A 12565-nucleotide genomic window follows, 5' to 3' on the forward strand; every position below is an offset into this window, starting at 1 on the left:
TCCCCCGTTTTCTCTCCTCCCTCTCCCAGCGGGGTGCCCCTTTCGCGTTGGGCACGCGGCCACCTTGTACCTGGCCTGGGCACCCCGCTGGGCCGGAACGTGCATGCCCCCTCGGTGCACGGCGCCACGTTATCTTCGGCTCCGTGCACCCAAGGGGGCACTGCGCCTCTCTGTTCTCATAGAACTCTTATAACTCTTATCAGACACTTCTATGTGCAGGGAAGAGGGATATGGGTAACTGCAACAGAAGCCAGGGGGCAGGTCACATTCGAAACAAGCAGCTAAATGGCTACCATCAAGCACTGCAAAGCGTAGACATAACAGGGACGCATCTTCTCTCTGACTTTTTTTGTAGTCGTCACGCTGCAGAGTTTGGCTGGATTTTTCCACTTCTGTTTACATATTTCTCTTTCTCCCGTCTTGCCCTGATTTCACAAAAGGATTGTGTAATGTTTGGAATGAGGTGTCTGTGAAGGACCTGACAAAACTGTTTGTCATTACAAATGAATATGTGTATTTATATTAACAGGCTCCTTGTACTCGAAAATAATTAAAGCCTTGTGCCTTAAAATATAACCATGCCCTTTGTTTTCTGCTCTTTGACCTGCTGACAAATTGCAGAGCAGCTCAGGATGCCCAGCAGGGTCAACACAAACCAGGCTTAGCACTAAAGCTACCAATCATTGATCAGCCGCATTCTTTCAAGACAAGCGGATTCAATCTGGGCCTTGTTCCCTAGTAGCTTATCTGCTGGCTCCATTTCTTACAAAACAAGCTAATCCAGTCCTGGCCTTAACCCAAAGCATGCGTAAATTTGTAGTTCTGCTCGCCTACAGGAAATCAGTGGTGAAGTTGGGTCAATGCGATGGTTCCAGTTGACTGAATAGCCAGAGATGAGCTGCTCCCTTGCAGAAATCAAAAGGCGGTATTTAAAATTATTTAAATAAACTGGAACTGCGAGTTTTATTTGTCTCTGGAGTAAAAGCAAAACTGGATTAGCATGTCCTGAAAAAGACAATCAGTTGCACACCACAACAGACAGGGACAGAATGCTTATGGTAAAACCAACAAAAGATAGTAACATAGTAGATGACGGCAGAAAAAGACCTGCACGGTCCATCCAGTCTGCCCAACAAGATAAACTCACATGTGCTACTTTTTGTGTATACCTTACCTTGATTTGTACCTGTCCTTTTCAGGGCACAGACCGTGTAAGTCTGCCCAGCACTATCCCCGCCTCCAAACCACCAGTCCCACCTCCCACCACCAGCTCTGGCACAGACCGTATAAGTCTGCCCAGCACTATCCCCGCCTCCCAACCACCAGCCCAGCCTCCCACCACCAGTTCTGGCACAGACCGTATAAATCTGCCCAGCACCATCTCCGTCTCCCGCCATCGGCTTTGCCACCCAATCTCATCTAAGCTCCTTAGGATCCATTCCTTCTGAGCAGGATTCCTTTATGTTTATCCAACGCATGTTTGAATCCGTTACCGTTTTCGTTTCCACCACCTCCCGCAGGAGGGCATTCCAAGCATCCACTACTCTCTCCGTGAAAAAAAGATAGTAATAGTAGAGAGGGGATGCAGACCAACCAAAAAAGCTGTCTTCCCAGAGGTTGATTGCAGCAAAATTTATTGGATAACCAGATACATAAGGACTCGACACAGACCGTGTTTCGGCAATAATATTGCCTGCCTCAGGAGTCAATTATCTCTCTCCTTCTCTGCACATATTCAGCAGACTGCTAAAACCTGTCATTTTTTTTTCTCTATAATATCACCAAAATTCGCCCTTTCCTTTCTGAGCACACTACCAGAACCCTCATCCACCCTCTCATCTCCTCTCACTTAGACTATTGCAACTTGCTTCTCACAGGTCTCCCACTTAGGCATCTCTCTCCCCTTCAATCTGTTCAAAATTCTGCTGCACAATTTATATTCCACCAGCGTCGCTATGCTCAGGTTAGCCCTCTCCTAAAGTCACTTCACTGGCTCCCTGTCCGTTTCAGAATAAAGTTCAAACTCCTCTTATTGACTTACAAGTGCATTCACTCTGCAGCTCCTCAGTACCTCTGAACTCTTATCTCTCTCCCTACTCTCCTCCCCGGGAACTCAGTTCACTGGGTAATTCTCTCTTATCTGCACCCTTCTCCTCCACCGCTAACTTCGTTCCTTTTATCTTGCTGCATCATATGCCTGGAATAGACTTCCTGAGTCGATGCGTCTAGCTCCATCTCTGGCCATCTCCAAATCTAGGCTAAAAATCCACCTTTTTGATGCTGCTTTTAACTCCTAACCCTTACTCACTTGTTCAGTACCCATATTTTATTATTCCTACCTTAGTAATTCCCTTATCTCTTATTTGTCCTGTTTGCCTGTCCTAATTAGATTGTAAACTCTGTCGAGCAGGGACTGTCTCTTCATGTTCAGGTGTACAGCGCTGTGTATGTCTAGTAGCGCTATAGAAATGATAAGTAGTAGTAGTCTTTAGGATTCCAGAATCTTGCTATTCTCTGGGTTCCGGAATGTTGCTACTCTTTAGGATTCCGCACAGAATCTTGCTACTCTTTGGGATTCCGGAATCTTGCTACCCTTTGTCCTTATCCCTTGTTTGTCCTGTTTGTCTGTCCTAATTAGATTGTAAGCTCTGTCGAGCAGGGACTATCTCTTCATGTTCAAATGTACAGCGCTGCATACGTCTAGTAGCGCTATAGAAATGATAAGTAGTAGTATATTTTGTGTAGCTCAACAGTAATGAACTAGACAAAATACAACATCAGATACTTGACTCCTGAGGCAGGCAATATCATTGCCGAAACACGGTCCATGTCAAGTATATATGTATCTGGTTATCCAATAAATTATACTGCAATCGACCTCTGGCAAGATGTCTTTTTCAGTTGGTCTGCAAACAAAATCAGTTGTACGCAGGGGTGTGCTGGTAAATTTTTAACAACAGGCTCTTTCTCCGGACGTAGCCAGCTCTGCAATTGGAAGGGCCAGGGGTGGCCGGGGGGAGCAACACTTGCCTCTTTCTCCTCCCTCCCTTCGTGCGGGCACCCTAGGCATACCTTTGCTGGCAGCCAATAAATGGACTGCCACCACTCCCAACATCTTGCTCTGAGCAGCATGCTGGAACTTCTCACACATGCTCAAGAAGTCCCAGCCTGCTGCTCAGAGCTGGAAACAAGGAGCGGGAAGCAGCAGTAGTCTATTTACTTGGCTGGCAGGGCTCAGCATCCCCACCAGCAAAGTAAAAGAGAATTCAGCAGGGGGCCCAAGCCCACATTTTGGGAGCCAGTTGTTAAAGTAGCCATGGAGGGCCCTACTTTAACAACCGGCTCCCAAAAGTCTTAAAAACTTAACAACTGGCTCTTGCGAGCCTGTGAGAGCCTGCTCCAGCACACCACTGGTTGTACGTATCCTATTGCCAGCAAGCGAACCTTTCTAACCAGGCATTCAACAGAGAACTATTGAATCTACTTTTAAGAATGCATGTGTGCATAGATAAAATAAAGCCCTCACAAGATCCCTTTGAATATTTGGCAAACACTGAACATTTGCCCCCAATTCTAGAGAGTTGCACACCCAAATGTCTGACTAGCATGCAAATATGCACATGCAGCGTATAGAATAGGTCAGTTGTCCACTTAACGTAATAGATTTATTAGATGCTAAATGCGGACTTATGACAGTATTTTATAACAGTACTTGCGTGAGCTTACCATGCATAATCCTGATTCCTAACTTTAGGTGACCTATTAAGAATTAACCCCTTGGTGTGGATAGGACACTAAGGGGGGTGGTGAAGGAATTCAGATTGGCTTTTACTGCACTTTGATGTCCCACGGGATTCAGCAACCTGCAGGATCTCAGTACCACAGGTCAATGAATCCCGTGGTCAGGGCCGCTGAGAGACAAAGCCAGGCCCAGGACAAACAATCTTAAGAGCTTCCTTCCCCCCCCACCCCCCACACACACATACACACAACATGAGTCTACCTCAGTGTCTGCAGTGCTTCCCCTCGGACCGGTTGTCTGTCTTCTCTCCTGCGGCGCTCACACTGTGTGCCAGCCGGGACTGGATTAAGGCATTAATCTTCTCTGCCACCGCAGATCCTTCCTGCTACGGAGCTGGTGGAAACAGAAGTAGTCACAATCAGGAGGAGGCAGATGAGTGAGGCAGGAAGAAGAACCTGCAGCGGCAGAGATGACAATGTGTTAACATGATAACCCACAAGCAGGAGACCAACGAATGCAACCTTCTTCCGCCTGCTTGACTGCCTGAACCAGCACCACCACTGTGGAGGCCAGGCCTGAGGAATCTCCCCCCGCCCCATGCTCCCCCCTCTTAGTGGCCCTGCCCATGGTAAAAGAATAACGCTGCTTGGGAGCCACCTCGCAAGCAGTATTATTCTATGTGCCCAGGAGTATCGGGCCACGAAGCCCCAGCCCAGGGCTTCCTGGCCTGATGTGCACAGGGCCGCGGTGCTCTTTGTAATGCCCCCCCCCCCATTCTGCCACTCTCCCTGGCAGTATCCATCCCTCCCAATCTCCCCTCCCACATATAAACACAGTGCCCTTCCCTCCTGATCCCTTCCCCCCATTCAACTTCTCGCTCTCTATTCCAAGGCCTCCCTGCTCCCTAGAAGGCCTTAGGGCCCTTACCTAGTGATCCAGTGGTTGCCAGGTTGAAGCGATTCCCTTTTGCTCCTGCACGGCCAGCATCACATCCAAAATGGCCCCCTCAGTGATAGTCTCGTGTTACTCTCATCTGTAAAGAGGCAACCATTAGAAGACAGCCCCTAGCTAACATCTGGGCATGGGCATTTACACTAGCTTTAGGGCTACTCTAAGTGATCATAGCTTAATGTACGTGTTTCTTTGGCTATTTGCAGTAGTATTCTATAAAGAGAAGGAGGTAAGGATCATGGGAGTCCTGAAAGTTTTTTTTTTTTATGTCTTTTTTATTGGTGTCAATTGATTTTGTAGTGTTATATTTGAAGTTGTATATTGTATTTTTGCTTTTATATTGTGCTTTATTATTGCAATCCACTCGGCATTTGATAGAGCAGACTATTATATTGACATTAATTAATTAATTATCCAGATACCTAGGAATGGAGACCAAAAGTACATTACACTACATAATGAGTGAATACCAGTGAATTGAGATAACGTAGGTAACATAGTAGATGACGACAGAGAAAGACCTGTACGGTCCATCCAGTCTGCCCAACAAGATAAACTCATATGTGCAACTTTATGTGTATGCCTGACTTTGATTTGTATCTGCCATTTTCAGGGCACAAACCGTAGAAGTCTGCCCAGCACTAGCCCCACCTCCCCCCACCGGCTCTGCCACCCAACCTCCGCTAAGCTTCTGAAGATCCATTCCTTCCGAACAGGATTCCTTTATGTTTATCCCACGCATTTTTGAATTCCGTTACCGTTTTCATCTCCACCACCTCCCGCGGGAGGGCATTCCAAGTATCCACCACTCTGTGAAAAAATACTTCCTGACATTTTTCTTGAGTCTGCACCCTTTCAATCTCATTTCATGCTCTACCGCCTTCCCGTTTCCGGAAAAGTTTCGTTTGCGGATTAATACCTTTCAAATATTTGAACGTCTGTATCATATCACCCCTGTTCTCCTTTCCTCCAGAGTATACATGTTCAGGTCAGCAAGTCTCTCTTTTACTCCTTCTCTTACTCTCAGCCAGTGACATCAATCCCAATCCTGGCCCTCCTCACCAACTATTATCCCAACTCTACAGATCTCACCGCGACCTCTCTAACCTCATCTCTATTCCTCTACTCCCCTCCTCTTCTCTGCCCTTCTCTTGCACCCTATGGAATGCCCGCTCTATCTGTAACAAACTCCCCTATATCCAGGACCCCTTTATCTCTTGTCACCTCCATCTGCTCACCATAACAGAAACCTGGCTCTGCCCTGATGACTCTGCTTCAGTCGCAGCCCTCTGCCATGGTGGTTATCTTTTTTCACATACTCCTCACCCTACTGGTCGCGGGGGCGGTGTTGGACTACTTCTCTCTCCCTCCTCCAGATTTCAACCCCTTCTTCCACCTCAATCTCACTGTTTTTCCTCCTTTGAAGTCCACTCTATCTGCCTTTTCTCTCCTCTGCCTCTTCGAATAGCGGTCATTTAACATCCCCCTGATAAGTCCCTTTCATCCTTTCTCAGTGACTTTGATGCCTGGCTTGCCTTCTTCCATGATCCTTCCTCCCCCTCTCTCATCCTTGGTGACTTTAATATTCCTGCTAATGGTCCTTCCAACTCTTATATTTCCAAGTTACTCGCTTTAACATCCTCCTTTAATCTCCAACTATGCTCCACCTCCCCCACTCGTCAAAATGGTCACTGTCTTGATCTCATCTTCTCCTCCAACTGTTCACCCTCTAGTTTCCTTGCCTCTGATCTTCCCCTCTCTGATCACCATCTTATAACTTTCACACTTAAATCTCCTCCCTCCCAGTCCCGTCCTATTATATCTAATTTATCTAGGAATCTTCACGATATTGACCCTTCATCTCTATCCTCCCATGTTTCAAACCTCCTCTCTACTGTGGCACCATCCACGTCTGTCAACGAGGCTGTTTCTTCTTACAACAATACTCTATCCTCTGCCTTAGACACTCTTGCACCTTTGATGACCCGCCCTATAAGGCGCACAAAACCCCAACCTTGGCTGACTTCTAATATCCGCTACCTACGTTCCTGTACCTGCTCCGCCGAATGCCTCTGGCGGAAATCTCGGGCCCTTGCTGATTTCCTACACTTTAAGTTCATGCTGACCTCCTTCCAATCTGCTCTTTTACGCGCCAAACAGGATTATTATATCCAACTGACCAACTCTCTTGGCTCTAACCCTCGACTTCTCTTCACCACATTGAACTCTCTCCTCAAGGTACCCCCTCCCCCAACTCCCCCTTCATTATCTCCTCAGACCCTTGCTGAATTCTTTCACGACAAGGTTCAAAAGATAAACCTTGAATTCTCTACCTCGCCACCTCTCCCTCCACTAGTCCGTTCCCCTCTCTCTCCTTCCCCTCATTCTTTTTCCTCCTTTCCTGAAGTTACTATAGAGGAAACTACACTTCTCCTTTCTTCCTCAAAATGTACCACCTGTTCCTCTGATCCCATTCCCACCCACCTTCTTAATGCCATCTCACCTGCTCTTATTCCTTTTATCTGTCACATTCTCAACCTCTCACTTTCCACTGCAACTGTCCCTACTGCCTTTAAACATGCTGTGGTCACACCTCTCCTTAAGAAGCCTTCACTCGACCCTACTTGTCCCTCTAATTACCGACCCATCTCCCTCCTCCCTTTTCTTTCCAAATTACTTGAGCGTGCTGTTCACCGCCGCTGCCTTGATTTTCTCTCCTCACATGCTATTCTTGACCCACTACAATCTGGTTTTTGCCCTCTCCACTCAACCGAAACTGCTCTTACTAAAGTCTCCAATGACCTCTTACTGGCTAAATCCAGAGGTCTCTATTCCATCCTCATTCTTCTTGATCTTTCCGCTGCTTTTGACACTGTCGATCACAGCATACTCCTTGATATCCTGTCCTCACTTGGATTCCAGGGCTCTGTCCTTTCCTGGTTCTCTTCCTACCTCTCCCTCCGCACCTTTAGTGTTCACTCTGGTGGATCCTCTTCTACTTCTATCCCTCTGCCTGTCGGCGTACCTCAGGGTTCTGTTCTTGGTCCCCTCCTCTTTTCTATCTACACTTCTTCCCTTGGTTCATTAATCTCATCCCATGGCTTTTCCTACCATCTCTATGCTGATGACTCCCAAATCTACCTTTCTACCCCTGATATCTCACCTTGCATCCAAACCAAAGTTTCAGCGTGCTTGTCTGACATTGCTATCTGGATGTCTCAACGCCACCTGAAATTAAACATGACCAAAACCGAACTTCTCATTTTTCCCCCCAAACCCGCCTCCCCACTCCCCCCGTTTTCTATTTCTGTTGATGGCTCTCTCATTCTCCCTGTCTCCTCGGCTCGAAACCTTGGGGTCATCTTTGACTCTTCTCTCTCCTTTTCTGCTCACATCCAGCAGACCGCCAAGACCTGTCGTTTCTTTCTTTACAACATCCGTAGAATCCGCCCCTTTCTTTCCGAGCACTCTACCAATACCCTCATCCACACCCTTGTCACCTCTCGTTTAGAGTACTGCAATCTGCTTCTTGCTGGCCTCCCACTTAGTCACCTCTCCCCTCTCCAATCGGTTCAAAACTCTGCTGCCCGTCTCGTCTTCCACCAGGGTCGCTTTACACATACTACCCCTCTCCTCAAGTCGCTTCACTGGCTCCCTATCCGTTTTCGCATCCTGTTCAAACTTCTTCTACTAACCTATAAATGTTCTCACTCTGCTGCTCCCCAGTATCTCTCCACACTCGTCCTTCCCTACACCCCTTCCCGTGCACTCCGCTCCATGGATAAATCCTTCTTATCTGTTCCCTTCTCCACTACTGCCAACTCCAGACTTCGCGCCTTCTGTCTCACTGCACCCTACGCCTGGAATAAACTTCCTGAGCCCCTACGTCTTGCCCCTTCCTTGACCACCTTTAAATCTAGACTGAAAGCCCACTTCTTTAACATTGCTTTTGACTCGTAACCACTTGTAACCACCTGCCTCCACCTACCCTCCTCCTTCCTGTACACAATAATTGATCTGATTTGCTTACTTTATTTTTTGTCTATTAGATTGTAAGCTCTTTGAGCAGGGACTGTCTTCCTTCTATGTTTGTGCAGCGCTGCGTATGCCTTGTAGCGCTATAGAAATGCTAAATAGTAGTAGTAGTAGTAGTAATATGTCATGGGATTTGCGTTACAAGACGTATGAAGAGAGACTTGCTGACCTGAACATGTTTACCTTGGGGTCCTTTTACTAAGAGTTGCTGAAAAAAGGCCTACGGTAGGATAGAAAAACGCAGAATCATTATTCAGCACACCTGCAAAAAATGCCTTTTTTAAAATTTTTCACGAAAATGGATGTGCGGCAAAATGAAAATTGCCGCACGTGCATTTTGGGTCTGAGACCTTACCGCCAGCCATTGACCTAGAGGTAAAGTCTCACGTGGTAACTGGGTGGTAATGACCTATGCACGCCAAATGCCACTTGGCGCAAGTAGCTGACGCGCGCCAGAAAATAAAAAATGTTTTTCGGGTGTGTGTAGCGGACGTATACCAAAAATGAAATTACCGCAAGGGCCATGTGGTAGCCATGCGGTAACCCCATTTTGGTACGCGTTGGGCGTGCATAGACACTTACGCGGCTTAGTAAAAGGGCCCCTTATGATCCAACTGCATTCACTCCCTGGTTCACTGCTGTGTACTCACATCTTAGGTAATATCATGAAAAAATGTTAACAATGTACAAATATGGGCCGCTGATCCCTAAGACATGGAAATGATCAAAAGTTTGGAAAATGCACTGTCACAAGGAGCGCTCAGGTGTCCCACAGTAGTGCTGGCATCTGCGCATACTTCTCACACACTAAACAATAATTTTTATTTATTAGCGTTGGGGATGTGTTTGGGGGCGGAGAGTACGCGTGCCCAGTGATAATTGGTTAGCACAGCCACATTGCCGCGTGCTTACCGATTAGCGCATGGTTACAGCATGAGCCCTTTCTGCCTACCAAATAGGTGTCGGTAAGGGCTCACACGCTAATCAGGGGCGCAGCTGGATGGGGCCACGAGGCATGGGCCCCCACAGAATTAGCCCTGGCCCCCTCTATTTTCGACTCCCCGCCACTTTTGACCCCCCTCCCACCGCTGCCAACCCTCCCCCACTACTGCCGCCAAAGTCTTCTTCAGCGCCGGTCTCTGGCACGTTCGCTGATCTGATCCTGTGAGTCCTGACACCTGACAGAAACAGGTCAGCGAACGTGCCAGAGACCGGTGCTGAAGAAGACTTCGGCTGTTGGGGGTTGGGAACCCCCGCCAGCAAAGGTACCTGGTGGCGGCTACAGGAGGGGGGGGGGTCGAAAGTGGTGGGAGGGGTCAGCAGTGGGCTAAACTGTGCCCCCTACCTTGGGTTTTGGACCCCCTTCCTGCCGAGGTCTGGCTATGCCCCTGACGCTAATGGCCATGTGCTAATTGGGAAATTAGTTCATGGCCATTGAGGAAATGAAAAAAAATCATCGATTTTACAGCTGAACTAAAAGTGATCCCAGTGCACGGGGAAACCCACATGCTAGACATGGCGCAGGCCACCTTTTAGTGCAGCTTAGTAAAAGGCCCTTAAATTTTTATAGGCTCTAGAATAGATATCGTAGCCAGCTCATGAAGTATTAACTATCCCACAGGCCGATTACTACTACTACTACTTATTTCTATAGCGCTACTAGACGTACACAACGCTGTACACTTGAACATGAAGAGACAGTCCCTGCTCGACAGAGCTTACAACAGGACAAATAAGGGATAAGGATAAAGGTTAGCAAGATTCCGGAATCCCTAAGAGAAGCAAGATTCTGGAATCCTGAAGAGTAGCAAGATTCTGTGCAGAATCCCAAAGAGTAGCAAGATTCCAGAATCCCAAAGAGTAACAAGATTCTGGAATCCCAAAGAATAGCAAGATTCTGGAATCCCAAAGATGACTACTACTACTACTTACCATTTCTACAGCGCTACCAGATGTATGCAGCGCCGTACACTTGAACATGAAGAGACAGTCCCTGCTCGACAGAGCTTACAGTTTAATTAGGACAGACAAACAGGACAAATATGAAATAAGGGAATTACTAAGGTGGGAATGATAAAATATGGGTACTGAACAAGTGTGTAAGGGTTAGGAGTTAAAAAGGTGGGCTTTTAGCCTAGATTTGAAGATGGCCAGAGATGGAGCTTGACGTACCGGCTCTGGAAGTCTATTCCAGGCATATGGTGCAGCAAGATAAAAGGAACGGAGTCTGGAGTTAGCAGTGGAGGTGAAGGGTGCAGATAAGAGAGATGTACCCAGTGAATGGAGTTCCCAGGGAGGAGTGTAGGGAGAGAGAAGAGTGGAGAGGTACTGAGGAGCTGCAAAGTGAAGGCACTTGTAAGTCAGTAAGAGGAATTTGATTCCCAGAACTCTCACAGTAAAGCCAACAACGCACACTCCATACCGCCGGAACAGTGCAGAAAACTAGCTCTCCAGTGCTCAAAGAAATGATATTCAAAATATATGCATGCTGTAAAAGTAAGGGGAAGCAATGTGCTTTGGCGCATGAGCAGAAGAGTTTTGCTAAAAGTGCAGCTCTTGTGTGCACGCGCCAGGCAAACCCAACCGTGAAGCACACATCTGTGCCGCTCTTCTGTACCTTTATCTATAAGCTTTTCAAGATTTTATTTATTTATCTTTGTAACTTGGAAGACTTATACGTAATCACAGACATCAGTACTTTAGATTGGGTGGCAGAGCCGGTGGTGGGAGACGGGGCTGGTGGTTGGGAGGTGGGGCTAGTGGTTGGGAGGCGGGGCTAGTTCTGGGCAGACTTCTACGGGCTGTGCCGTGAAAATGGCAGATACAAATCAAGGTAAGGTATACACAAAAAGTAGCACATATGAGTTTATCTTGTTGGGCAGACTGGATGGACCGTGCAGGTCTTTTTCTGCCATCATATACTATGTTATTCGTTAGTATGTTACATCAGTACTTTCACTTTCAGGTTTGCTCTGACTGGAACACGCCTCTTTCTTAGTATCGGCTCTTACAGGTTTGCATAGGCTTTCTTTCTCTTCCAAAAGAAATCAAAACTGGCAGATTTTGAATTCAAAATCAAAAGAAATCCTCTCGTCACCCTCCTCCCCCGCTAGCTCCTGGCTGGCGTTATTTTCCAGCGGTAAAAGCAGGGTTTATTTGCGCACTGTTCTCTGAGCATTGGGAAGGCATAGGAAATGACATCATTAACATACATTTGACTACATTTAAATAACAATTGTGGCCATCTGTGGCATGCTCATTGTTTCCTGTGGTAAAGCCCTTTGAGCATTCCACGCAGATTAAAATTTGCGCTATTCCCGCACTAACTGGCCATACCGCCGGTGGTAGGCTTGGAGAATCAGCCTGTCATCAAGTTTTAGTTCAGTGCATGACTTTTTGCATACTCTCAAGATGTACGGAATCAATGCAAAAGTCCTGATGCCCAGATGAACGAAATCCCTGCGCTGTTCCAAACAGCACTCTAAAAACAGCCCCCCAAAAATAGCGCAAATTTATGTGCGCTATTATCTCTGATCATAGGGTAAAATGCCATTTGGATGCCTAGGCTCTTTCCTGCCCCGAAGAGGTCACTAGACCACCAGGGCAGCAGATAGTAAGTAAGGGAAGGGGAGGCTAGGATAGGCCCGCCACCTGCGCATCCGCCCGGACAAACGGGCAGACTGGCAAAACCCGTCCGGACACCAGGGCATGTCCTCAAAAAGAGGACATGCCCGGGTAAATCCGGACATATGGTAACCCTAGCTGGGGGGGGGGGGGGGTTAAGGGGGCTGGAGACCCACCATTTTTGAAACAGCAAAACGCCCCCCTGTACTTGTG

Source organism: Microcaecilia unicolor, chromosome 3 (genome assembly GCF_901765095.1).
Source record: "Microcaecilia unicolor chromosome 3, aMicUni1.1, whole genome shotgun sequence".
Classification (NCBI taxonomy): domain Eukaryota; kingdom Metazoa; phylum Chordata; class Amphibia; order Gymnophiona; family Siphonopidae; genus Microcaecilia; species Microcaecilia unicolor.